Here is a 27,039-nt window from a genome sequence, read left to right on the forward strand (position 1 = left end):
ATAAAAAATCAAGTATTATGGTTCTAACCTGCTTTGCTGGTGTGCAAAGTTGAGCATGAATGTCAGCCTCTTAGCCAGGGAGAAATTGGACCTTACTCTCTCTATACTTGCCAACCCCCCAGGGTAGGAAAGTAGTCAGTCACTGAAGGTTTTTATACTCAAAAACATGTTGTACAAATTCAGGTTTACTGCAGATATATATACATTTTTGCATTAAGCAAGTTATTTTTTCCTAGTTCATTTAATTACCAAATTTCTTCAGATAAATAATTGCCTATGTTATTCTTGTGATGTTTATCATTCTGTAATTGATTCTGACTTCTGTAATTGATTCTCCCTTGTTTTGTAGAATGCACCCCTATTCAGAGTAGCTAAATAAGTCATTATCTTCTCTTTGAGAATGTGTAAACTAAATCTTTAAAATTCAGTAGAAGGGGAAGTACTCAAATTGAAAGGAAATTGAATAAAAATGCTCTACTGAAGGGCATCCTTCCAAAAAAAAAAAAATACTCCTTCCTCCGTTCCTTCCTTGTTCCTTCTTTTCTTACCTATGTCCTTCCTTCCTTCCTTCTTTCCTCCCTCCTTCCCACCTTTCTTTCCTCCTTCCCTTTTCCCTTCCTTCTTTCCTTCTCTTTTTTACATATTCAGCAAACACATTTGAGGCAGTACATTAGGCCCTGGGGATAGAGCAATGAAAGGAACGTGGCCCCTTGCCTTTAAGATGCTGACAGTTCAGCAGGGGCAGTCTTGTCATCAAATAATTAAAACAATTTGCTAAACATATAGGGAAGGTGAGAGTCCAGCAGTGGGGGAGGGAGTGATGAAGATGGGATGAGTGGAGACCTGGCAGAGACTCATAATAGGAGGGATCATGCTTGAGCTGAATCTTGAAAGGGGAGCAGGTGTCCTGCGGTTGGAGCGTTAGGAGGGTGGAGACAGAGGTATTTCAGGCGCTGCAGCCACCTGAGTAGCAGTCGGAGGTGTGCGATTACCTGGCATAACTGAGGTGTCCTGAGGGAGTATTGACAGAGGAGGCTGGGGAAGTAGGATGAGCAAGAGGGAGCACAAGTCTGGGTTTTGATGTGGGAAGTTTCATGACCATGCATCTGCGACAGCTCCGAGGACCGTGGGTTGGAGAAGTGCAATCCTGAAGGATGGGAGGTCAGTAAGGAGACCAGTGCAAAAAGTCTAGCTAAGACTTGATAGACTGGGGTTCAGTATTGAGAGGTCGCTGGGGTCATAGAAACCTTGACACCCCTGACATCACAAGGGTGAGAGGCACAGGGAGAGAACAGGCCGAAGATGGAATCTTAGGTCAGGTCAACCTTGGATGAGGAGGCATAAAGGAGAGTTGCTTACAGAAAGAAGTAGCAGAGAAACCTGTGTGGTACAGATTTAAAATGCTCACTACCCTTTCCAACCAGTTGTAAGAAAGACCTGTTTTATAATGATACAGCTTGTGATCCCTTGTTTCTTTACCTCCTGGAGTAACTCAGAACAAATCTGCTCGCCTTTCAATGAGACAGCTCTTGAAATGATCGGAGGAAAGCTCTGTGATTTCCCTTGGTCTTTTCCTTTCTGGTTGCACACTCCCTGTTGTCCCCACCGGTCCGTATGTGACATGGTTTCTAAACCACTTACCTGCACCGCTGGCCCAGCCAGCAGCACGTGGTCGCCATGAAATGGAAAGAATGAGGGAAATGACTCCCCCTTGTCTTCATTCCTTCCTCCTTCCGCAGACATTTCTTTCTTGCAGTTTTTACAGCCGACTCTCTGTGAGTTGTTGGGTCAATGAGCCCGAGGGGTGGAAGAGACAGCTCTGGGACTGCTGAATAGCCTCGCTTTGTCCAGAAGCATGTTTTTCTGACTGTTTATGGTGCCTGACAGGGTCGTTTTTGTTCTGGGGAGAGCTAGTTTGAGAAAGCAGGCTGCTGAGAAAGCTGCACTTCCCTCTGGGCTGTCTCCAAGGCCCTCCCAGGGAGCTGCGATTTAGCATCCCCAAGGTGCCCCTTGCCCAGTCGAGGTCATCCGAGGCCTCTGCATCCTTGTCCCAAGTCAGCTCTGATAGTGAGGGGAAGAGAAACTGTCGCCAACTTCATCAGCTTAATAGTAGTCAGGAAGGAGCCCAGGCCAGCCAGATTCCATTTTATTCGTCAATCACACATTGCAAAAAAGACAAGCATCTGTGTACCACTTTTCATAACTTTTCCTCCATGGTTGGCAGTCAGATTGCTTTCTTTTGCAGAAAACACGATGTCAGTTTTAGTTAGAATTTATGTGTACAAATTTGAAAGGCAATTTGGAAAGGAAGGTGAAATTAGTGAGGGTTTCAGTTTGCATTTGGAAGGAATCACACACATTTGGCATTGTAATGTGCAAACAATGCTGAATTTTCCTTCTCAGGCCCTCCTGCTTTCTCTCATACCCCTGGGCACATTGCAGAATCCTTTACAGGCAGGCTTTGAATGTAGCAAGGGGAACATCGGCAAGAGAGAACGTGAGAGCCTCTGCCTCAGTCTGCAGGGAGCAGGTTAACATCCCCTCTATGCAGGGTATGGATTCTGGTCAGCTGACTGGGGTGGCAAGTACATTCCAGCAGTGAAGAGATGCTTCGCTGGTCTCGATGGGTTCCAGAACACGCAGGCCTTTCATAAAATGACAGAACACAGTGTGCCATTCAGTGCTACTTGATTTGTACTGAGCCATCTCCTTTTTCGCTCGAGGATCATGACACAGGTGGTTTCTTCGAGTGAATTCTAGACCAGCAGTCTAAAGAACTTTAGGCTCAAGTCCCAATTCTACCCCGTATTAATTTGATGGCCTTGGGTAAAGTTCTTAACAACTCTGAAGTGCAGTTTTGCCTTCTTTATCTCTCTATGCCATAGATATTTTTGTCCTGTGTACGTGACCCTGCATGATTGAGTCCCGCCTGATTTCTGGGTCTGTCCTGCCCTGTTGTCCTTCATGCAATCTGGGCTTCCACTAGACTTTCCTCAAGTCCCTCACTCCTCCCTACCTCCATGCTCTTGTGCTTACTGCTTTCCTTCCTTTTGCCCTTAGAAGGTTCTTTTCTCCATATTTGCCTTTAAGAAGTCATGTTTTTAAGATTTAGCTCAAATGCTATCTGATGGATAGAGTTTTCCCAAAGACTCCTTACCATTCAGGAATATATGCTGAACAATGTACAGAAATCATATGACGTCCGGGATTTGCTTTAAAGAAGTCTAGTAGGGTGGGGGTGTGGATGAAGCAAGACTGGCCAAGAATGGATAATCGTTTCATCTGGGTGATAGGTACATAGGGGTTCATTATATTGTTCTCTTCTGTGTATGTTGAAAATTTCTTATAATAAAAAGCCAAAAAAAAAAAGTTTTCTCAATTACCCAAGCCACAGGTGATCTCTCCCACATGTGTTTGAAACTTCCTTGTGGCAGATCCTCTGACATCTGCTTCCTGTTGTGGCGGTTGAGGAGCCAGCACAGCTCAGGAGTTAGAAGACCATGCATCCTGAGTTGCCCGGGACAGTCTTAGACTACTTCTTTGTCCTGCATTCCATCTGCTTTAGGATTTACCTGAGATTTTTATTTTTTTAAATAAAGTGTCATGGTGTAATAGTTGCATTAAAATAAGCCAGGATGGGTTTACAGACTACCACTTTTTACTTCCAGTTTCTGCCGTGATCTCTATTAGAGTATGAGACGTCAACACAGTGAGCAGAATTTTATATTACTGCACAGAAATATCCAAAAGACAACCAGCAACGACTTCTTTCTCTTTTGCTTGCCTGTCATGGAGAACATGAAGGGTGCTTGCTAACTGATAAATACGAGTGGTCCGGGTTGGCTGGCTCCTTCTAGTCTTAGGTGGTGGTGGGAGAAGTGTTTGATGGCACTGGCTGTCCCTGCTGACCGCTAGGTATACCAGCCATTTGGGATGAGACACAGTGTTAGAGGCTTGGTGGCTAACAGGATGTGAACCTGTGCCACGAAAAATAAATCTGCTCATGTCATTTAAAAATGTTCAGACAATCAATATGAAGTATTTTTCTAAATTTTGCTTTAATGTACATATGTACATGTATATAAGTACTTATATATTTTAATCTATCTATTTAGAAAGAATTTCGTTTTGAAAATAGCTTTCAATAAGTTTGAATTGTATAGGTTCACCACTATAATGAAACCAATCTTTTGATCAATAAATAAATGTTTAAAATATTGTGTAATTTTTATTATTATTCATTCCACCTTTCATTCCCAAAAGTGTCCCTATGTAGATGATAAAGTATGTACTTAATAGTCAAGAAAATGGACTATGAAGTTTGACTTTTGGCTCCAATTCCCAATTGTGGGGCATCTGAACTACTTCTCCTTAGGTCTCAGTTTTCTCCTCTGTAAAATGGAGATGGTAGTAGTTGATTATAGAATTTTCATAAAGATTACATGGGTTATTACATGTATATTTAATATAATATATATATAAATATATATATTTAATATAATGCTTTCTTTATTATAAACACTGCTTATTATTATTTTTGTTTAGTACCTTTTTATCTTCTCTACTGGTTTATATGCTCATTTAAGAGAGGAAATGTTTTATTTGTTTTTAAAGACCTCCACAGGGCCTGATACATAATAGCTCCCTGATAATATTTGTAGATTGAATGAATGAATGAATGATAGATAGATAGCTATTTTAAATGACTGGCACCAACTGACGTAATTCACGTTGCAGTGTGTGCATATGAGGCTGAGCAATGTCCAGGCAGGAATTCCAGATTCATCCTGTCCTTGTTGGGACCCCAGCTGGGCTAATTGAACTGATCACTTCAAACACAAAGTCTCAGATAAAATGATGTTGCTACACTCTTGCAAATCTGCAAATGACTGCCTGCTCAGTTATTTCTTTTGTTTAAATTTTTTACCGTCCTCTTGCATTTTCTATCAAAAGCAGCCTGATTTGACCTTTAAACCCCAGCACAAGCAAAATTCTTCGTTTTACTTTAAGATTTCCAGTGAATGTGCGTTCATTCAGCAAACGTTTGTTCAACAACCTGCCCTATGTTTGGCAGCAGGTTGAAAGAAGAAAGGCTGCCTCTTGATGCTTCCTCCTTGCTGATTTTGTTAACTGTGAAGGTGCTGAATAGGGGACGTAGAGGGAAGATTTGCCCATCCTGGCGATGCTTCTTAGTGTTCCTCTCTCCTCTCAGCCTTTTTCTCCTCTTCTTAGAAATATTTTGACCTCCTCTTCCCCCTCTCTCTTCCAGTACTTTTCTGCCTCTGATGTTGAAGGTGTTTTATAAACAAAAGAGATCAAAAATGTAAGAGGATATTCTGTATTGTTACTTTTATTACGATCTCAGCTTTCCCAGCAGATGTCTCGATTCTCCTTCCCATCCCCCACCTCTGTTCCTCGGCTGATTTCTCTGGAATTCATTTTGCAAGCCATTGGTGCCACATCCCCTCCAGTGGCTTGAAAATGGGAAAGACCCCGTATTCCCCATCAGAGCAAAAGCAGAAAGCATGTGCTCTTAACGTTGCCAGTGGAAATCTCACAGCATTTGCTCATAGGAACAACATTTGGTCATAGAAGGTTATACTTGGTGCGTGGGTTTAAAGCATTATTCACAGGACTAATAACCTGACCTGCTACAGCCTCAGTTTCCTCATCTGTATGGGGTAAGATGACTTCTACTCACTTAAGGCCTTGTTCCAGCTTTGAAGATCTATGATTCACTTATGTTGTCAGTTAAATAGGCATTTCATGGGTGTGTGTAGGACACTGCCTACTGGAATATTGTGTATCCCTAAAGATATATTAGAGTTTTAAACAATCAGATTAACAAATGAACTTTTGGTATGCCACCTGTTTGGTAAGGTAGGTTCTGTCATGAATCTGTTAAAGGTAATACCAACAAAGCAGAAAAGTACATCCTAATATTTACATGGATTATGATAAGAATGGCTCATAAACTGGTCATCTTACTGGACACCATTCTATCCTCTGGTCACTGCTTCACTTGAAGCTGGGTGTTACTCAGCCAGTGATTTCTTCATACCTGCATACCAGTCAGGGATAAAGCAGTCTCAATAAGGAAATGAATATGGGATTAAGTAAAGGAAGAGTTACCATATATGATGAACTATATAGGAAGAGACTAGAAAATGTTGTAATCTGTGTTCTGATACTTCTCAGGGAGAAATCCTGAGCTGGTGTTGAATCTAATACTTGAAAAATATATGATTGGTCTGCTATGCAGGCATCATAGTCATTTGATGCTCATGGGCTGTTGTTTGTTAGGAAGTGGGCCATCTGCAGCCAGGAAGGTTTGAGATGATCAAGTAGGAAGAGGTCGGAGGAAAGGGGGTTGTATGGAGCTCTGAAATGCCATTGTGGTGAGTTTCCTTTCATTGTATATTGATTGGTTCTTGTAGAGGAAGGCTCTGGACTGAGTCCCTTTTCATTTTCACTGCTGCTAGGTTGACTATTAAACAATGGTTTTAGACTTGGACTTTTTATTGAGACAACTGGGAACACCCTGGAAATACTATACTATAAAAATGTTAATATACGTATATCTGTATATAACAATAACTCTCAAATCTTGGTTCCCCGTCCAATCCTTTCTTTGAAGCTTTAGATTTGTTTTGTTTTTTTTTTTAAGATTTTATTTATTTATTTTTTCCCCCCGCAAAGCCCCAGTAGATAGCTGTATGTCATAGCTGCACATCCTTCTAGTTGCTGTATGTGGGACGTGGCCTCAGCATGGCCGGAGAAGCGGTGTGTCAGTGCGTGCCCGGGATCCGAACCCGGGCCGCCAGCAGCGGAGCACGCGCACTTAACCGCTAAACCATGGGGCCGGCCCTAAGCTTTAGATTTGAATAGACAATTTTTTGCTGAATTTCTTTAACTGGATGGTCACTCAACCTCACTCTACTCCAACCTAAGCTCATCCCTTCCCATCTCCCCAGATTTGCTTCTCCTGTGTTCCTGTTCTCAGTTGGTACCTGTCATTGCCCCTAGGAAGACCTATTCAGTATAACTCAGTTTTCCTCCTCTCCATCTTTACTGTTACTGATGGAATCCAGGCTCCTCTCTTCTCCAATTTGGACCTTTACAGTAATCTCAATCAGTTTTCCTGCCTCCGGTCTTGTTCTCCATCTCCATCCACCCCCATCTGCCACCACAATGACTAAAGAAGTAAGTAATTCAGCAACCATTTACAGGCCAGTCACTCTCTTTTCAGGGCTGAGGATAAAACGGTGAACTAATCACTGTTTCTGCTTTCACAGAGCTTATTTTCCAGTGCTGAAGACCAACAAAGCCATGTATAAACAATACATGTTTATAAACTGTATTGTATCACAAAGGAAACAGACAAGGATTTGAGATGGAGAATAAAAGAGTGGGCATACTTTGCATAGTGTAGACGAGCAAGGCTCCCCTTAGTGATGACGTTTAAGTTGAGATCTAAAGGATGTGAAGGAACTAGAATGGAAAGAGGTGGGGAAATAAATGTTCTGGGCAGAGAAGACAGTTTGTGCAAAGACCTTGAGGTGTGTAAGAGCTTGGTGGGCTCAAAGAACCAAAAACTAGAAGAGAATGATTAATGCACAGAGCCATCGAAGGAGAGTGTTTTAAGATGGAATCAGAGAAAAGGGCAGGAATCATATCACACAGGGCCTTGTAGGCTATAGTAAGGAGTATGTTTTACTCTAAGTTCAATGGGAAGCCACTGAGAAATTCTAAGCACAGGAGCAGTTTTATCCAATTTACATTTCACTATCACTCTTGCATTCTGAAGCTTGGGTCCAGGGTAGGATGAAAGAGAATGTATGGAGACCAGGTAGGAGGTTGTTGCAGAAGTCCAGGTAAGAGATGATGATGGTGTAGACTAAGGTGTTAGCAAGAGAGATGGAGAATGGTGGGCAGATTTGGAATAACTTTTGGAGATAAAATCAATGGGATCTCATATGGGATTAGACATGGGGATAGAAGAATGAGAGGAGATTAAGGATGGCTGGTTTAAAACAACTGGGTGGAGGGGTCATCTATTGAGATGAAGAAGATTTTTTTTTTTTTTTTTTTTGTGTGTGTGTGTGAGAGGAAGATCAGCCCTGAGCTAACATCTATGCTAATCCTCCTCTTTTTGCTGAGGAAGACCGGCTCTGAGCTAACATCTATTGCCAATCCTCCTCCTTTTTTTTCCCCCAAAGCCCCAGTAGATAGTTGTATGTCATAGCTGCACATCCTTCTAGTTGCTGTATGTGGGACGCGGCCTCAGCATGGCCGGAGAAGTGGTGCATCGGTGCACGCCCGGTATCCGAACCCGGGCTGCCAGTAGCGGAGCACGCGCACTTAACCGCTAAGCCACGGGGCTGGCCCTGAGATGAAGAAGATTTTGACCCTTCTGTCCTCCTCTTCCACTTGTAAGGACTCATGGGATTAGATTGGGCCCACCCAAACAATCCAAGTAATCTCCTCATCTCAAGGTCTTTAATCTTAAACACATCTGCAAAGTTCCTTTTGCCATGTAGGGTAATATATTCACAGATTTTGGGGATTAGGGCGTGGATGTCTTTGGAGGATGGGCATTATTCTGCCTACCACAGAGACTGAGTAAAATGAGAAGTATCCACAGAGGTGGTTAGTGACCTTGACAAAAACTTTTCCAGGAGTATGATGACAAAGGAGAGCCATATCATGGTGGATTGAGTAATGAAAGGAGAAGTTAGGAAGTAGAAACAATGGAATGTGTAGACATCTCTTTAGAGAATTGTAATTATGACTAGAAGGGGATGTGGACTGATGTGAAGGCTTTGTAATGGCAGATATAGGAACATAGTTGTTTCCTGACAGGAATAAACCACTCAAGAGTAGCATGATGTTGATCGTGGTGGGTATCATCAGAGAGGGGATACCTGAAGCACTGGAATCCTTCCTCCTTCCTAGGATGAGAGTGGATGGATCCAGAGCCCAGTGGAGGAGTTGGCTTTTGATGGGAGAGACATGCCTACCTTTGTATAGAAGGGAAGGAGGAGAAGATGGATGCTTTGTGACATTGTGATGGGAGAGAGTGAGGTCCCATCTCATGCATTCCATTTCTTCGATGAAATATGAAGCAGGGTCATCTAAAACAGAATTGTGACCATACCAATTTGTTGCTTCAAACTCTTCAATGGCTCTACCTGCTTGCCTGTTTTCATTTCCTGGCACTTTCTACCTAGGGTTTTACACTGTTGCCTCTCATGTTCTTTGTAGTCCTCTGGACATACCACACCTCTCTGCTTTTGACTTGGTGTTTGCTCATTTCCTTTACTGCCTTGCCTCTTCAAACTTTCTCCCTTACCCCCTCCCATCTCCACCTCCAATGCACACTTCTTCTCCAGGAGCCAGCCTCGAGACACACCCTCACCCAGGTTGGTTAGTTGCTCTGCTTCTCTCAGAGCTCCCCATTTACACATCTATTACTCTGAATATAATTATTTGTTGTGTATCTGTAACCTCTACTAAAATGGGAATTCGTTGAGGGCAGAGGCATGTCTCTTTCCTTTTTGTATCCGTAGCACCTACCACAGTGCCAGCACATCGTAAAAGCTCAGTAAATGTTGATTTTAGTAGTATCATAGCAGGTAAATTGATTGAACATATATCAAACAATATGAAAGTAGGATAGAAAAAAATAACTCTATGTAGTGTACGCGAACTGTTATTGTCCCCTTCACTGACTTGTTATAACTTCATTTTGCCCACTCTCTGCACCCAGATCTCAGCAGGCTCCAGCGTTCCAGGTGTCAGCTTAGAACCTGTATCGCTCTAGGCTGTCAAGTCCTTCAGAGAAAAGGTTATGGCTTAGTCACCTTGGTATCGCCGTTACTGAGCCCAACGCAAAGCCTGTAGAAAGCATGAAAATGTTTAGATAAGTGCTTTGGTATCATTTAAAAATCATCGGTTTCTCTAGAAGCTGTAGTATCTAGCAAATCTTCCCCTCTAGAGCATGTCCTTCTTTTTTCTGATTAGCCTTTAGAGAAAAGTAGTCTGATGCAAACCTGGTTTGATCTCTTTATCCATTTCAGAGGCCGTAGGTTGTTCTAAGTGGATCGATTCCAAGTTCTGTAAGTCTGAGTGACTTAGCATATCGGTCTTCAACTTGTTCTTTTTAAAGAGCCAAACATATTTCACACATGCTACTAAGGCATGCTAGCTATGCAGTTGGTCACTTAACAATTATGAATAAATATATATCTTCACAACTGTATTTGTAGTGCTTTGAATGGAATATTTTACAACTGAAAAAAGTTTACAAAAATATGCTTAACGTCTGCAGAATGTATTCACAATAAAATACTAAGAGATGAAAGCACTTTTAAAAATTGCATGCACAATATGGTCTTAATTTTATGAGAAAATTCTCTATCTATGTATGTATATATAGTTATAGATATGGGTACAAAAAGGACTGCAAAGTAATGCACCAAAATATTAACAATGGTTTTGCCTGGGTGGTTGGAATTTGGGTAATTTCAATTTTCTTCTTTATGCCTTTCTTTATTTTGTAAATTTTATAGTAAGTATTTCCTGCTTTTGAACTCAGGAAATCTATGGTATTTGTTTTTAAAAGCAGTTTATTATTCTTTAAGCAACAATGGTAAAATAGCTTTTAGAATTTATTTTTATTTTTATTTTTTATTTTGGCCAACAATGAAGAGAGCAGGAAGCCAGGAGTCTTAGATTTGAAATGTTTTTTAGCCAAGAGGACTAGAGAATGGAGGTTAATGTACATAAATGATTACTGACCCAGGGGAGGATTTGGAGATGACTTAATATGCAAAAACAAGATCAGGGCTCAAGAGATTTTCAAGGAGTACCTGATCAGATCTGTTTGATTCCTCAACCTCAGGCTGATGCTCCAGAAGTTTTTTAGGAGGGCCTCTGTCCACGCTGGTATGTGTGATTGCAGCAAGACTTTTTGAATGCAGCTTAATTCCCAAGACCAAAATAGTCCAGTGAGTCACTTGGATATATTCTGAATCAAAGATTTAAAAACCAAAGAATGCAAATGGTCCTAATGCCTTAGCTCAGAGTAACCGTCCCTTCATTTTGATTTCAAGGCTACCAAAATGGCTATTGCTCAAGACAGCCAGAGTAATGTTAGAGTGAAGAGAGATCCACCGCTGGCTGGTGCCAACTCACACGCCATCCCACTTCCACCCATCACCCCCACGCCTGCCCCGGGGACAGCCCCACCACAGAGAGGCCGGTTCCAGGTCACCTCTGTGCCGTCCCTTCCCGACCTGACCCCAGTGCAGGGGATAAGCTTCAGACAAGTCTTTCCCTGTCCCTCTGCATGACAATAGACTTCCTCCCCTCTCTCATTCCCCAGGCCCACCCGGGACATCCACCTTTGTCATTAGCTGGGACATCCACATTTGTCATTAGCTCCGGAGAGGATGCAAAATGAGAATCTCTGCTGTTGTGTGGGGAGACTCAGTTTCCCCCATGGACACATGTTCTTCAGCTGGGTCTGATTTTCTCCAGACAACCTGTCTTGTTAAGGACTTGGCCAGCCCTAAGAAGCTGAAGGGAAAGGGCGGAGGGGGGTTCTCTCTCTGCCCCCGACAGCCCCGAGCTGGGTCGGTCCCTCAGACCTGGCCAGGGGCAGCCCATGCCCCGGCGCCCTTCCCCGGGGCCTCCAAGGGCAGGCTCGGCGCCAGCCCCACCCCGCTCGCCACTGCCCCGACCAGACCATCCTCCTTCCTCGGGGGGCCTGGGCAGGACAGGGACCCGGGTGTGGGAGGCCTCCGGATCTCAGGTCTGGCACACCCACCGTTTACCAGGCTGCTTCCTCCTCTGACGGGGGCCCAGCACACGCCCCAGGAGACTTGGCAGCCGCCCCCAGGGCTATATCCTCGGGAACTCGTCCCCTTGGATGGGGCCTGGCCCAGGTGCCAGGTTCGGCTGCATGTTGATGTGTTGTGATATGTTATGGTATGCTATTTTATTTTTATTCTCTGTGATGCTTAACACAATGTAAGGCACATGCAAAGTACTGGGTGAATGACAGAGAACAGAGCAGAAGAGAGTATTCTAAAATACTGACTGAGCAGGGTGTCATCCATTTGGTTTGCTGGGACTACACGTCTTTACACCTCTTGTCTTGGTTTCATCATGAACAGTGTCCTCTTTCACTCTCAAAAGTGTCCCCTTTGGGATGATCATTTTATAGAATCACCCTGTGACCGAGATGGCTAAGTAAAATCTAGATTCTGTGATTTCATCTCTGTCTGCACAGCAGTTGTCTGCTTGGCAAAATTGAAGAGCCACACCCAAGGGCACATGCTTCTTAATGTCCCATCCCCCTCCCTACCCCACAGAATGGCTGCAGTAGATGCCTTTGTATTCAGCCTTTTCAGATAAATAGGACTGTTGAAGGAGCCCTAGAGGATTAAAGCTCTGGGCAAGTTGATCTCTATTACCACAGCTGTCCCAGATGGTGGTAATAGTTCTAGGACTCTGAACGCTGCATTTGGGGCCAGTGGGATAAAATCCTGAGAACACGCTGAAACTGACAAGCTGCCTGGACATTTGCTCTTTGGCTCCTTTAAGCCGTGGATTTTCTTCTTCTTTATGACAGTTTGCACTTCTGTTTCCTTTATTCCTTCAGGGACTCCTGCTCGATCCCCTTTTTCTTTAGAAGAATGAGAGTTTAAAGGCAGCATGTCTAATTTACCGAGGATTTAGCGCCCCTTAATTACCCTAGAAGCCTGAAAATCAGTCTCTAGGAGCAAGTTCAAAGAGGAATCAAATTGAGACAAACATTGTATTTTGACAGAGGCCATGCAGTTTTCTGATTCCTGCCCTAGAAGCAGAAGTGTAATAAATGAGATTGAAAAAACTCTTGCATTTTCTGAATTGGGGTTTAAGTTCCTGGAAACTTCTTGTGCTCTGTAAATTTAAGATTAAGGACTGTGCTAATTTAAAATGAAAGTGGTTCTAAGCTTTTCTTGGGTTCCTGAGCCCTCTGAGAAATGATGATGACTGAGGATCCTCTCCCCAGAAAATTATGCATGTGTACACACAAAGGAAATTTTATATATAATTTCAGAGGATTTATGTTGCCCCGTCCACTCTGTGGACTATAGGCTAATGTAGCAGATACTGCTGGTTGCCTTCCTGATATCCATGCTCCACAGCCCTCTTTGCTTCTTCCTATTTGAAACCCTATTCTCTTCGTGTATCTCACCCACCTCCATGTGACCATGAACTTGAGAGGAGGCTCTGACCCCAGCCTCAGGGGTGGAGGTGATGAGGAGGATAATTGGTCTAAGCCAAATGTGATAGTCCCAATCCTTTGCCAGAGATCGGTTCTGGCGTGGGTATGTGATACTTTGTTGGCAAAGAAGTCAGAAGTGTAATTCTATTGGGGAGCATTGGGACAAAATTTCATTACTCTTAAAATGAGAAACATACAGCAGTATGGAGAAAGCAAACCTGACATCCTTTCAGATGTATTATAGGAATGAGCAAATGGGAGAAGGCAAAAAGAATCCTGTAGGGATGGATTGGAATTGGCCATATTGGTGTGAATTCATGATTTCTAAAATATGCACATAGATGTGTTTGTGTATGTTCATGTGTATACATATGTGTATTTTAAATGTATGGGTGTATGTATATTTGTGTGTATGTATATGTATATGTGTACACACACTCATGTATTTCCTACCTCTGATTGGTGAAAGAACCAAGAAGAAATGATACCCAAGTAGCAATGGGCACACCTAGTACCCGCCATTTTCGACACCGTTGCCCACTGAAAGGAAACAAGCCTCCTTGCAGAAATCCCAGGGGTGGGGCAGGAATCAAGGTGATACTGGAAGACCAGGTTGTTCTCCTCATGCTAGTGCCCTAACTTTAGCAGACCTTTCTACCGTTCATTTAAGCTGGCTGCATTTGAACAACGAGGTATGTGATCAAACTACAGTCATGCGTCGCTTCACGACAGGGATTTGTTCTGAGAAATGCATCATTAGGTGATTTTGTGGTTGTGCGAACATCATAGAGTGTACTTAGACAAACCTAGATGATATAGCCTACTACACGCCTAGGCTATACGGTACTGATCCTATGGGACCACTGTCATCTATGCGGTCCATCATTAACCAAAACATCCTTATGTGGCACAGGACTGTAGCGGATTCCTTGGTCATACCCTCATTGTTGCACCTCCTTTGACATAAATCAATCCCTCGGTGTGCAACAACGTTGTGTGGGATGCCATGCTGGTAGGTTAGGTATTCTTATGTCCTTGGATAGTGTGCTTGCAGAGGCATTACATGCAGAGAAGGCCAACCCCTGTTTGGAGTAGATATGCGTGAATTCCAGTAAGCATAAATTACTATTTCCTCCTCCCCTCCAGGGTGGAAGTGGTCTGTTATAATCAATGTTCTACCAAGGGGCTGGCTGATATCCTTGAAAGTGCTATAGGGATTGGCATCTATCTCTGCCATTGATTGGTTGGAAATTCAGCTGTGGCAATGGCTAGGTCATTGGTAAGAGGAAGCCCATACTGCTAGACCCATGTACAGCCTCCATCCCTGCACCTGAGCCATTCCATTCATGGGTCCATTGTGCCAGCACTGGAGTGACTGAGAAGAGAAGGCTGACTGACGTCCACAGGTGAGTCATGCATTCTTCCAAGAACACCATAAGCACCATTGGATCTGCTGGTTCATATGGCTCGAGGGGCAGGGCAGATTGCACCACAACCTGCGCTGCTGCTAGCCCACATTTCCACTACCTACTGACTCTGAACGCAGGGCTTGAAATAGAAGCTTGTGTGCAAGAGACTTGTTTGTCACTGTGACCTCAATAAGCAGGAGGGACAAGGTGGATGAAACAGAGAAGGAGGAAAGCCAGTGCAGAGGTCACTGCTAGAGACAATTGATGTTTAATACCATCGGATCTTCTAAGAGCCTCGTGAAATGTTTCTCAGAACTCTGTGCCCAGGTGACTAAAGGGATTATACGTCGGCTCCTGTCCATCATTGTTCACTGATAACAGGTAGCCCCACATGCTTTAACCCCCAGGTTCTGCATGTCCGCAGGCCCAGCAGGTTCCATCACGTGTCAGAGAACTCTTAGAGCAGGAATCCAGAGACAGAAGAGGGCATCTGGTGCAGCCAAAGGGGAGGCACTGTCAAGTTGCATCTGTTTGGAAGCTGGTCAAAACCTGTGCTGAATTAGAAAACCACATCAGAGAAGGAAGTCGGAGGTGGGTGGAGAGAAATTGGGAGTGGTGTGCAAATGGTCGAGTGAGGAAAATTCAGGATTTGGGTAAAACACACCTTGCTCCGTTTTTTTTTTGTTTTTTTTGTGAGGAGATCAGCCCTGTGCTAACATCTGCCAATCCTCCTCTTTTTTTTGCTGAGGAAGACTGGCCCTGGGCTAACATCCGTGCCCATCTTCTTCCACTTTATATGGGACGCCGCCACAGCATGGCCTGACAAGCGGTGCCTCCGTGCGCACCCGGGATCCAAACCGGTGAACCCCGGGCTGCTGGGGCGGAGCGTGCGCACTTAACCGCTTGCGCCACCGGGCTGGCCCAGCTCCATTCTTTTCTAATTGTGATACCTTAGAATATTTACCTGAGCATTCTAAAGTTCAGTTTCTCACCGGCACAATGAGGATAACAACTCAGTATGCATTTGGGAGGACTAGCAGAAGTGATTCCTTGCTTTGGGCCTGGAATAAATGTTAGTAGCCCACGACCTGAGCGTGCAAAGCAGTAGATGCACAGATAACTTTCTAGTCTTGGAGGTGGAGGCGAAGTGAAGGAGATAGGAGGTGAGGGACAAGTTCTCGGGAAGAAGCCGTTGGACTAAAGTGCGGAAGAGCTCTTAATAGGCAGAGGACTGTATGTGTGCATTGCACAGGGCGGGTACAGGTAAAATATCTAGGTGGCAGGAGCAGCATGGCCAGAGGAATAGAGTCAAGGAAATTAGGTGTGTTCAAGGTTAGGTGTGTTCAAGGAAATGGAACTTCCTTTTAGCTGTCTCTTAGTTACTTCTTAAAGGTTGAGGTAGCATACGTGGCTGGCAGCCTAGACAGACTTCTTCAAAGATTGGGGATTAACCGAAGGGGCCACCTGACTTTCTCCTCCCCACCTCCCAGCTCATTTAGGCCATGTAGGAAGTAACCGTGGCCCTTGTCCTTCCTGCAGCCTCTGGGAATATCACAATTTAACTTAATCTTTCCAGAAGGGACATATTAGGGGGCGGGGATGGGCAGGAGTAGGGGGCTAGGTCTAATTAATTTCTTACTTTCAGGGCATAGCTCAGTGCTGATGCATAATAGGTTTTAAGTAAATATTTGAGGAGAGGATGAATGAATGAAAGCACTGTGTGTTTATCTGTTCGGTTCCCTTCTTTTTTTTTTTTTAAAGATTTTATTTATTTTATTTTTTCCCTCCAAAGCCCCAGCAGATAGTTGTATGTCATAGCTGCACATCCTTCCAGTTCCTGTATGTGGGACTCGGCCTCAGGATGGACGGAGAAGTGGTGCCTCGATGCGCACCCAGGATCCGAACCCGGGCCACCAGCATTGCAGCGCGCGCACTTAACCACCAAGCCACAGGGCCGGCCCATGTTCGGTTCCCTTCTTGATGGCACTGTTAGCTTGTGTGGCCCCTTAGATAAGACATTCACCCTTCTTGTGCCAGCGCCAGCCATGAGGCATCAGTCAACCTGCTTCCTAACTACCACAGAGGCGAGTTCTCTTAAGCCCTGAGGATAAAGACTCTGGGAGAGGTTTTGAGCTTAGATACAGGTTGAATGTATGTATCTACATTTTTCTTCCTAGGTCAGATCAAGCTGTGTTGAGCTCACTGGAAAATAATGTGGTCATGGAAATACTCAGACGGAAGTGTGGTGTGGTCAGTGGTGACAGCCTCTGCTAGAGGACATCTAGAACAGTTTGCATTCTGCAATGCAAGAGACACTACAAGAGCTGTAGCTATTTATTTTGTAGAAGAAAAAACTTAGCCCTAGTTAATGGCCTACTTATTCCAAGCAATATTATCTATAACAGAATTTCAGTACCACCTTAGAATTTGAACAATTTCTTGGAGCCTTATGTAACAGATTTTGACTTACCTTGAGACTATTTGGGGAGCTAAGCCCGGGAAACGTGATTTTACTTTCTGTCGTATTTCTTTGCTGCACACTTACTTGGCTATTGGTCTTCCTTAATACAGAAGGATTTGAAGAGTTAACCTGATGTTCCCAGGTGAAATGTTTTCTTATTTGCTTATAAAATTTAAGAAAAAAATAGTTTTTAAAAAATCATTCAGTCATTTGTGGGGCTTATATTTTTGAGAGCTGAACATTCTAAAGAGCTTGGTATCATTTCCTAGAATTTTGCATCTCTCCCCTCAGCCCCTTCATGTTCTTTCACTTTCGTTCTACGGCACGTAAAACCCCATGGCAGCTCCTCTTGTTGCTTGTGGCTCCCTCTGTGCCCCTCCTTTTGGCAGAGGACATTCTGTTCTTCCCACCAGCCCCAACCTGTTTGCAGCTTTGGCACACAGGGAGAACAGGGCTCTGCACAGTCTTACCCCCTGGGACGGTGCTAGTTTCAGCTTTTCAAAGACCAAAGCTTAACTTTTGGATATTGAGACAACTGGGAGAAGTAGTAATGCATTTAACTTCAGAGAACATGGTCTTTGGCATAGAAGGAGGAAGCTATCCTGGTGTCTGTCACTATAGCCACTGGTGTTTTGGAAAAATTCCCATTTCATTCTTCCTTTTTTGGATCCTGAAATAAAAGGCCATAGTACAAGTCAGGAATATAGAGATTGGTAGGTGAGATGAGGTATGGGAACAACTCAAGTAGCTTTCCCAAGAAAGCTTATACCTCCAAAGCAGCTAAACAAACAATATGCCTGTTGGGAAAGCAAAATCATCTGAAAACAGTCTGAGTTTGGAAGTAATATGAAAAAAAGAATAAAAAATAGTGTTTTTTCTTGATTTAAAATAAAAAGCATTTTAGTGCCAGGATGGAAAAGTAGTACCTCTCACTGGGCTTTGGATTCAGACCTGGATGGGAATGCTACTGCTGGAACTTGAGAAAAAATGTTAGTTTCTGCACCCATAAAATGAGAAATAATAGTTCATTTTTTCTTTTAAAATTTTTTGTTTTTAGCTGTGGTAAAATATACATAACAGAATTTACCGTCTTAACCAGTTTTCAGTGTACAGGTCAGTGGCATTAGGTACATTCACATTGTTTTGCATCCATCACCACCATCCATCTTCAGAACTCTTTTTATTTTGCAAAACAGAATCTCTATTCCCATTAGACAGCAACTCCTCATTTCTCTTCCTCCCCCCACCCCCCGCTGGTTACTATTCTCCTTTCAGTCTCTATGAATTTGACTACTCTAGTTACCTCATGTAAGTGGAATCATACGGTATTTGTCTTTGTGTGACTGGATTATTTCACTTAGCATAATGTCCTCAAGGTTCATCCATATTGTAGCATGTGTCAGAATTTCCTTCCTTTTTCAGGCCAAATAATATTCCACGGTATGTATATATCACATTTTGTTTATTCCTTTATGTGTCAATGGACCCTTGGGTTACTTCCATCTTTTGGCTGTTGTGAATAATGCTGCTATGAACATGGGTGTGCAAATATCTCTTTGAGACCTGTGTTTTAGTTTGTTAGGGCTGCTATAACAAAGTACTCCAGACTGGGTGGTTTAAACAACAGAAATTTATTTTTTCACAATTCTGAAGGCTAGAAGTCTGAAATCAAGGTGTTGGTTTCTTCTGAAGCCTCTGTCCTTGGCTTCATATCATATCAGCCTCCCCATATCATCACATGGTCTTTCCTCTGTGTATGTGTGTCCAAATTTTCTCTTCTTTTAAGAACATCAATCTTATTGGATTAGGACCCACCCTAATGACCATATTTTAACTTGATTACCTCTTTAAAGACCCCATCTCCAAATACAGTCTGAGATACCAGGGGTTAGGCCTTCAGCATATGAATTTTCTAGGGATATCATTCAGCCCATAATCCCCTGCTTTCAGTTGTTTAGGGTATATACCCAGAAGTAGAATTGCTGGATCACATGGTAATTTTATTTCTAAGTTTTTGAGGAAATAGTTTATTTTTGTAGAGTGGTTATGAGATTCAAATGCATGTAAAGGAGTTAGCGTAGGGTTGGCCTCAGAAAACTTTGACTCTGTTGGTTGTATAGACTGTAGACTAGTCTGATCTCAGAATTTTCAGGCAAAGAAATTGAGTCCAGAAAAGTTAAGCAACTTATGTCTCCAAGTTCCTAGTTAGAAGCAAACTGAGAAAAAGAACCTAGGTTCTGACAATCAGGATTCCTGATACCACTATGCCCCACTTCTTTCCAGTCCTTTATAGACTATTCTGTCACTTGTTATTAACTATTTGCTGGCTTTTATGACATTTGATTTTATTCTTCATTTTTTTTTAAATATATATATATATTTTTTTGCTTGAAAAGATTCACCCTGAGCTAACATCTGTTGCCAATCTTCCTCTCTCTCTCTTTTTTTTTCCCTCCCCAAAGCCCCAGTATATAGTTGTATATTTTAGTTGTAGGTCCTTCTAGTTCTTCTATGTGAGCTGCTGCCACAGCATGGCTACTAATAGACAAGTGGTGTGGTTCTGCACCCAGGAACCGAACCCGGGCCGCCAAAGCCGCACCTGCCGTATTTTAACTGCTAGGCCATCAGGGCTGTCTCCTTCATTTTTTAAACTTAGTTTTCTGAATAGGAAACATATTTACATGGTTTGAATTGAAAAAGTATACAAAGGTTTACAGTAGAATGTTTTTTTCCTATCTTTGTCTTTGGGTATCCTGGCTGCCCTCCCTATAGGCAACCAATATTACTAGTTTCTAATGTATTCTTCCAAAGATTTTATGCATGTACAAGCAAATCTGTTTATGCATTTTTTTGGCCATTTTTAAATACAATGTAGCACATAGTCCTCTGCATCTTGATTTTTTTACTTAATGTATTTTGGAGATATTTCTATATCAATATATTAAAAAACTTCCACATTCTTTTTTTCAACTACATAGAATTTCATTATTTGAATGCCCTATACTTCATTTAGCCTATCCCCTCTTGTTGGATAGTTGAGGTTACAGACAGTGCTGTGTTGAACAAACTTGTACATACATCATGTCGCATGAATGGGAGATATGTCCGTAGGATATGGTCCCAGTGGTGGAACTGCTAGGACAAAGGGAATGTGCATTTGTCAGACAGATTTTTGTCAAACTATGCCTCATAGAGTTTGTACCAATTTACACTTTCACTATCATCTTAGAGAACTTTAAATAATGAGGAGAAATTACTGTACTAAATTAGGCCCTATTTTATTTATCTAGTGATGACTGGCTATGTGAGAGGGCTTGGCAAGAGTCAAGGCAAAATCAGAGGGCATCCCCCTCAGATCTGGAACAAGACAAGGACATTCGATCTTGCCACTTGTATTCAACAGTGTACTGCCAGGGCAATTAGGCGAGAAAATGAAACAAAAGCCATCCATACTGAAAAGGAAGAAGTAAACATATCTCTATTTGTAGATGACATGATCTTATATATAGAAAATCTTAAGGAATCCACTAAAAAATCATTAGAACTAATAAGTAAGTTCAGCAATGTTGCAGGATACAAACTCAATATGAAAATATCAGTTGTACTTTTATACATTAGCAATGAGCAATCTGAAAATGAAATTAAGAAAAACAATTCCATTTATAATAGCATCAAAAATAATAAAATACTTGAGGGTAAATTTAACAAAATAAGTGTAAATCTTATACTCTGAAAGTTACACTGTCAAAAGAAATTAAAGAGGGCCTACATATATGGAAAGATATACCACATTCATGTGTCAGATGACTTAATATTGTCAAGATGGCAAGACTCCCAAATTGATTTACAGATCCAGTGCAATTCCCATCAGAATTCCTGCTGGCTTCTTTGTAGAAATTGACAAACTGATCCTAAAATTGATATGGTAATTCAAGGGACTCGGAATAGCCAAAACAACCTTGAAAAAGAAGAACAAACTTTGAGGACTCACACTTTCCCATTTCAAAAGTTACTACAAAACTACAATAATCAAGACAGTGTGATACTGGCATAAAGATAAACACAGATCAATGGAATGGAATTGAGAGTCCAGAAATAAACCCTCATTACAATCAGTTGATTTTCAACAAGGGTGCCAAGACAATTCAATAGGGAAAGAGTAGTCTTCAACAAATGGTGCTTGGACAACTGGATATATACATGCAAAAGAAGGAATTTGAACCCCCACCTCACACCATATACAAAAATTACTTCAAAATGAATCAAAGACCTAAATGTAGAGCTAAAACTATAAAACTCTTAGAAGAAAGCATAGGTGTAAATCTTTGTGACCTTGAATTAAGCAGTGGTTTCTTAGATATGACAACAAACACAGAAGCAACCAATGAAAAAAGATAGATCATTGGACTTCATCAAATTAAAAACTTTTGTGTGGCAAAAGACACCATCAAGAAAGTAAAAAGACAACCCACAAAATGAGAGAATCATATTTATTAATCATATATCTGATAATATATAAGAATATATAAAGATGGGGCTGGCCCAGTGGCGTAGCGGTTAAGTTTGTGCGCTCCCCTTCAGGAGCCCGGGGTTTGTGGGTTTGGATCCTGGGCGCGGAGCTACGCATTGCTTGTCAAGCCATGCTGTGGCGGCGTCTCATATAAAGTAGAGAAGGATGGGCACGGATGTTAGCCCAGGGACAATCTTCCTCAGCAAAAAAGAGGAGGATTGGCAACAGATGTTAGCTCAGGGCTAATCTTCCTCAAAAAAAAAGAAAAAGAATATATAAAGCATCTTTACAATTTAATAATAAAAAGACAGCTAACCCAATTAAAAAATGAGTAAAGGATTCAAACAGACATTTCTCCAAGGAAATATACAAATGGCCAATAAACACATGAAATTATACTCACATCATTAATTATCAGAGAAATGCAAATCAAAACCACAGTGAGATACCACTTCATATCCACTAGGATGACTATTATTCAAAAAACAGAAAATAACAAAATGTTGGCAAGGATGTGGAGAAATTGATACCTTCGTACACTGCTGATGGGAATGTAAAATGATATAGCTGCTTTGGCAGTTCCAAGTTTGAAAGTTTGACAGTTTCAAAAAAAAAAAAAAAATTAGAGTAACCATTTAACCCAGCAATTTCATTCCTAGGTATATACCCAAGAGAATTGAAAACATTTGTGTCCACACAAAAACTTGTATATGAATGTCAGTAGCAGCATTATTAATAATAGCCAAAAAGTGGAAACATTCTAAATGTCCATAAACAGATGATGGGATAAATAAAATGTGGTATATCTGTACAATGAAGTATAATTTGGCAATAGAAAGGAAGAAGTACTGACACATGCTACAACATGGATGACCCTTGAAAACATTATGCTGAGTGAAAGAGACAGCCACAAAAGCCCACGTGTTGTATGATTCCATTTATATGAAGTATCAAGAATAGACAAATCTATAGAGACAAAATGTAGACTAGTGGTTGCCTAGGACCAGAGGGAGGGATAGTTTTGGAGGAAAATGGAGAATGACTGCTAATGGTTATGACGTTTCTTTTGTGGAGTTATAAAATTGATTGTGGTGATGGTTGCTTAACTGTGAATATGCTAAAAACCATTGAATTGTACAATTTAAATAGGTGAGTTGTATGTTATATGAATTTTCTCAATAAAGCTGTTATAATAAAAATTGGAGGGCAAAGGTAATGTCATGGATCTATTTTACACCTTGGGGTTTGCAACTCTGGAGATTAAGAATTCCAGCTCTTTAGTAGCAAATGTTCTAAAGTTTCTCAAGGAGTAAAATGCATCACATACTCACATGTGACCTTTGAGACACATGGATAGTTCTTGAGCTGGGAACCACTCTGACTCATTTGTTCCCAGGTTTTATGATGAGCAACTTTGGAATGGAGGAGGTTCTTAGAAGAAATAAGGAAGTTTTAGATCATACCTACTTCCAGCCTTACATAGTTGAGTTGCCTGCTGGAATTTTCTCTTACGTTTCTCATAGAAATGAGCTACTTCCTCAAGAGCTTATATACTGCAACAGTACTTGGTAAAATTTCATTTGAAACTACAGGAACTCCTTTGCTGACCTATTCTGGCTGTTTCTACTGTTTCTTGGCTTCGTGTTTCCTAGGACCCCATGGGAAATCTTGGCAGAACACCCTGTTTTACGTCAATATGGAGTGCCTCTCTCAACTTCCCTTCACATCGAATTTTCTCTATGTTGTCACGCTTTATGTCCATCTTTCTTCTTGTCTTAAAGAGAGACCCTCCACTCCTTTCTCTGAGTCCAGCTTCTCCCCACTGTGCTGTTGATCTCACGATGTCTGCTGGGACCTTGCTCTGTCACTTCTGTGCATTTCTCTGGCCTCTTGGTTCCTTTCTTCCACTGGCTTCTTTTCTTAGCTAGACTGCTGCTCAAATTTCCCATCCTCTTTTAGAAAGCAGTAACAAAGGTACATAAAACCCAAACACCTAAAGTTTCCTTAGATCCTTAGTTCTTCCTCAATGTACTATGTTCCTTTTTTTTCCCACAGTTACATTTTTTGAAAAATTTGTATATTTTACAGTTTTCATCCATGTATACTTTTGATGAAGAGACTGAGGTTACGAAGTTAAGAGCCTTGTGCTAAAATTAAGTCTAGAACATATCATACCTAGAAAAATTCTGGGTGTGAAAATGAAGTGAGGTTGCAACAAGGAGGAGAGTAGGTTTTCTAAATTATTTTCCCAGGCATTGTGCTGGAAGTCCGATAACCACAAGTGGACTCATGTTCTGGTTTCGTGGCCAGATACAGTGAGAGTGTTATTTGGTGTGAAGCCTGATTTGTTTGTTTATTTTTTAGGCTTTGGAGAATGGAGTAATTTCCTAGAGAGAAAACACTATCCCTAGTAAGAGACAAGAGTTGTTCCTACACAGAAAGTGCCCCACGACCGTTGTTGAGATATATTTGGTTTTGTGCATTTATTTTATTTTGAATGTTAAGGTTTCTGGCATATAGCCAGATTTAAGAATCTCAGTGACCTTGAGTGTTCAATCTAGCCTGGGACTGGTGAATCCTCTAGTAGGAAGGAAGGAGCATCCGGCTGAGATTATCATCAGTTATGAGGTGATCAATGAATCCATTAATGAACTAAGAATCCTTTTCTTTGATATTGAGAGGGAAGCCTCACCACACACAGCATAGGTATTGCTAAGAAACAGCATTTTGCAAACAGGAACCACAGTCATAACTTTCAAATAGTCACTTGACCATTAACCTCCTGCTAAAGTAATCTATGTCAGGTAGGGAATAGGCGTATCAGTTTCATCAGAATCTTCTTAGGGAAGGGGTGTTAGTTTACAGGCACACCACAGAGCTATCTCACAGTAGAAAACTTGATGATGTTATCTATAAAGCTGAGGTAGTGCTCCTCTCAAATACCAAGAGTACCTTTTACTGAGAAAATGAGCTAGTTTATTGACAGAATATTTTCCATTTTAGCATCGGGGAACTAAAGTCCAGAAAGGTTAAAATATCTTGGACAAAGTTCATGGCAATGTAGCTTTTTGACTGAGTCCTGATCTCCCTATTGACCTAGGTCATGTCACAGTAGTTCCTGGTAAACAGCTTTATAACCTGCATTTGTTATCTAGAGAAGTCTAGACGTAGAAAAAGTTATAGAAAGCCCTTACAGGGGACTTTTTGCTTTGGATCCCAGATTTTATATATAGCCCTGACACAGTTCAGCAATAATCCTTCTACAAGCTAGTGGAAATAGACTTGTGAAGAAGAGTAATGGCAATTGAAGGACTAAATACAATTATATGATATGGGAAAGCTGACTGCTCACATCTGTACAAGCTCTGTGTATCTGGACAAGGCCCTTGAAGTGGAGAAAGTAATATTTACGCTATACAGTTATAGTGATCGTTAAATTAAAAATTTATGTGAAATGCTGAACACTGTGCCTTGCATATAATAAATTCTCAATAAATATTAGTTACTTTTATTATTCTCATGAGCAGCCACTTGTTCATAAGAAAGCACTTGCCAAAAATAGCAGTGTAGCTGACCTGGCAACTTTCAGCATTCATTTATGCAACGTGTATTTATCCAGTGGCATTGCGTATATTGCTTTGCTCTTTTAACCCCAGGGTTAAAGGTCATGTTGAATTTTTTTTCCAACTTAACCATCTGATTATATATAGATATGAGTGGGCGCTTCCCTCAGTCTTTCACCCTGCTCCCCAATAGTAAAGACTTGTGATATCTCATTGTAGTTTTGATTTGCATTTCCCTAATAATTAGTGATGCTGAACATCCTTTCATGTGCCTGTTGGCCATCTGTATATCTTCTTTGGAAAAATGTCTGTTCATGTCCTCTGCCTATTTTTTGATTGGGTTCGTTTTTTTGTTGTTAATTTTGGAAATTAACCCCTTATCAGATATATTTTTTGCAAATATTTTCTCCCAGTTGGTGGGTTGTCTTTTCATTTTGTGGATGCACTTATTGTGTGTGGTGACGGATGGAAACTAGACTTTTGGTGGTGAACGCAATGCAGTCTATACAGAAGCCGAAATAGAATGATGTATACCTGAAATTTACACAATGTTATAAACCAATGTGACCTCAATAAAATAATTAAAAAAAAATAAAGACTTAAGAGAATTGCCATCAATAAGAATCAGTTGAAATCAATCCAATGAAAACCTGCAACTTAAAGAAACTCATAAAATTAGTATATCCAGGGATCATTATAAATTATTTCCTCATATTTTTGGTTAGCCATTAAAACCAGTTTGGGGGAATTGTATAGGTAACTGTGTATGAGATGTCACGGAGGATATTTAAATTTTTACCTTTCACTCACATTTCTGATCACATAGGTAGGTGGAAGATTCTACTGGTACAAGAAGGAATTTGTATACTTTTTTTTGTGCTCAGTCTTGGAGATTAACTGATTTACATGTTTCAAGGTGATTGCCTGGAATTTCTAGACTTATTACCTAAGACTTGAGAATTTCACTTACTTTGACACCCTGAGCTATGGCGCTGCCTGAAGCAATATTTGCTAATTACGGTGACCATGGTTTATTCAGGAGTAAAAACTGAGAGCCTAAGTCTTTCTATAGGACTGTGGAATTTTCCCTTAAGGATTCCATGAGGATCTGAAATAATATTGAAATATGAGTAGACTTGCATAAAGAAAACTGTTTTGAAAATAAGTTGTTTGCTTTTGTAAATTAGTGTGCTCTTTTCAGAAAATCTCACATGTAAATTTTGTGGTTTTCTTGAAGCTATTTCTTAGTCTTTGTTTTTTAATCGACTGTCATGAACCTCTAACCAGAACTGTCACCAATGGGAGATGCACTAAGCCAGGAAAGTATGTGGCAGAACAAAAGGCAAAGGCTACCGTGGTCTTTTGCTAGGCTGTGATTTGCAAAACATGACTCTTAAAAACGTCCAGCCTCCCTGGAGAGAAAGGTGACAAGATATTGCAGAAACAACTATGTATGCAAAGGATTGTACTGAGTTTTTTCAGGCTGGAGGGTTTAAGGTTCAAGATAAAGAATCTACCACATTTTTTAATATTGCTTTGGCTGTGGTTTGTTTACCTTGTTGTTTCTTGTTGGCAGGGGACGTGAGCAATTTCAGAATGTGCCACAGGCCTGGGGAAAGGGCTACATTTCTTCCTTATGATTTTTCCTCCAAGATGGCGTCAAGTTAGAAAGAACTAGAAGGAGGCCAGCATCTCCTGTTTTGTTCTAATGCAGGGTATCCACCAAGGAGCAGGATGGAGCTCTCTACCAGTGCCCATTCCTCCTAGTTTGGAGTTAATTTCTCAATTTTGCTTGTTTTGCCCCCTTTTATTGTCAAGTT

The 27,039-nt window shown here is 41.4% G+C and overlaps 1 protein-coding gene and 1 pseudogene across 2 annotated transcripts in view; one reads left to right on the forward strand and one right to left on the reverse strand.

Annotated features, from left to right (window-relative positions):
* Nucleotides 1-27,039, forward strand: part of MAP2K6 (mitogen-activated protein kinase kinase 6) — a 118,605-nt gene that overhangs the window by 35,964 nt on the left and 55,602 nt on the right. The gene's annotated exons all lie outside the window — the stretch shown is intronic.
* On the reverse strand, nucleotides 922-2,591 carry LOC147915061 (uncharacterized; annotated as a pseudogene).

The sequence above is a fragment of the Ceratotherium simum genome, chromosome 16 (genome assembly GCF_057802395.1).
Source record: "Ceratotherium simum simum isolate JZ-2026a chromosome 16, ASM5780239v1, whole genome shotgun sequence".
NCBI lineage: Eukaryota > Metazoa > Chordata > Mammalia > Perissodactyla > Rhinocerotidae > Ceratotherium > Ceratotherium simum.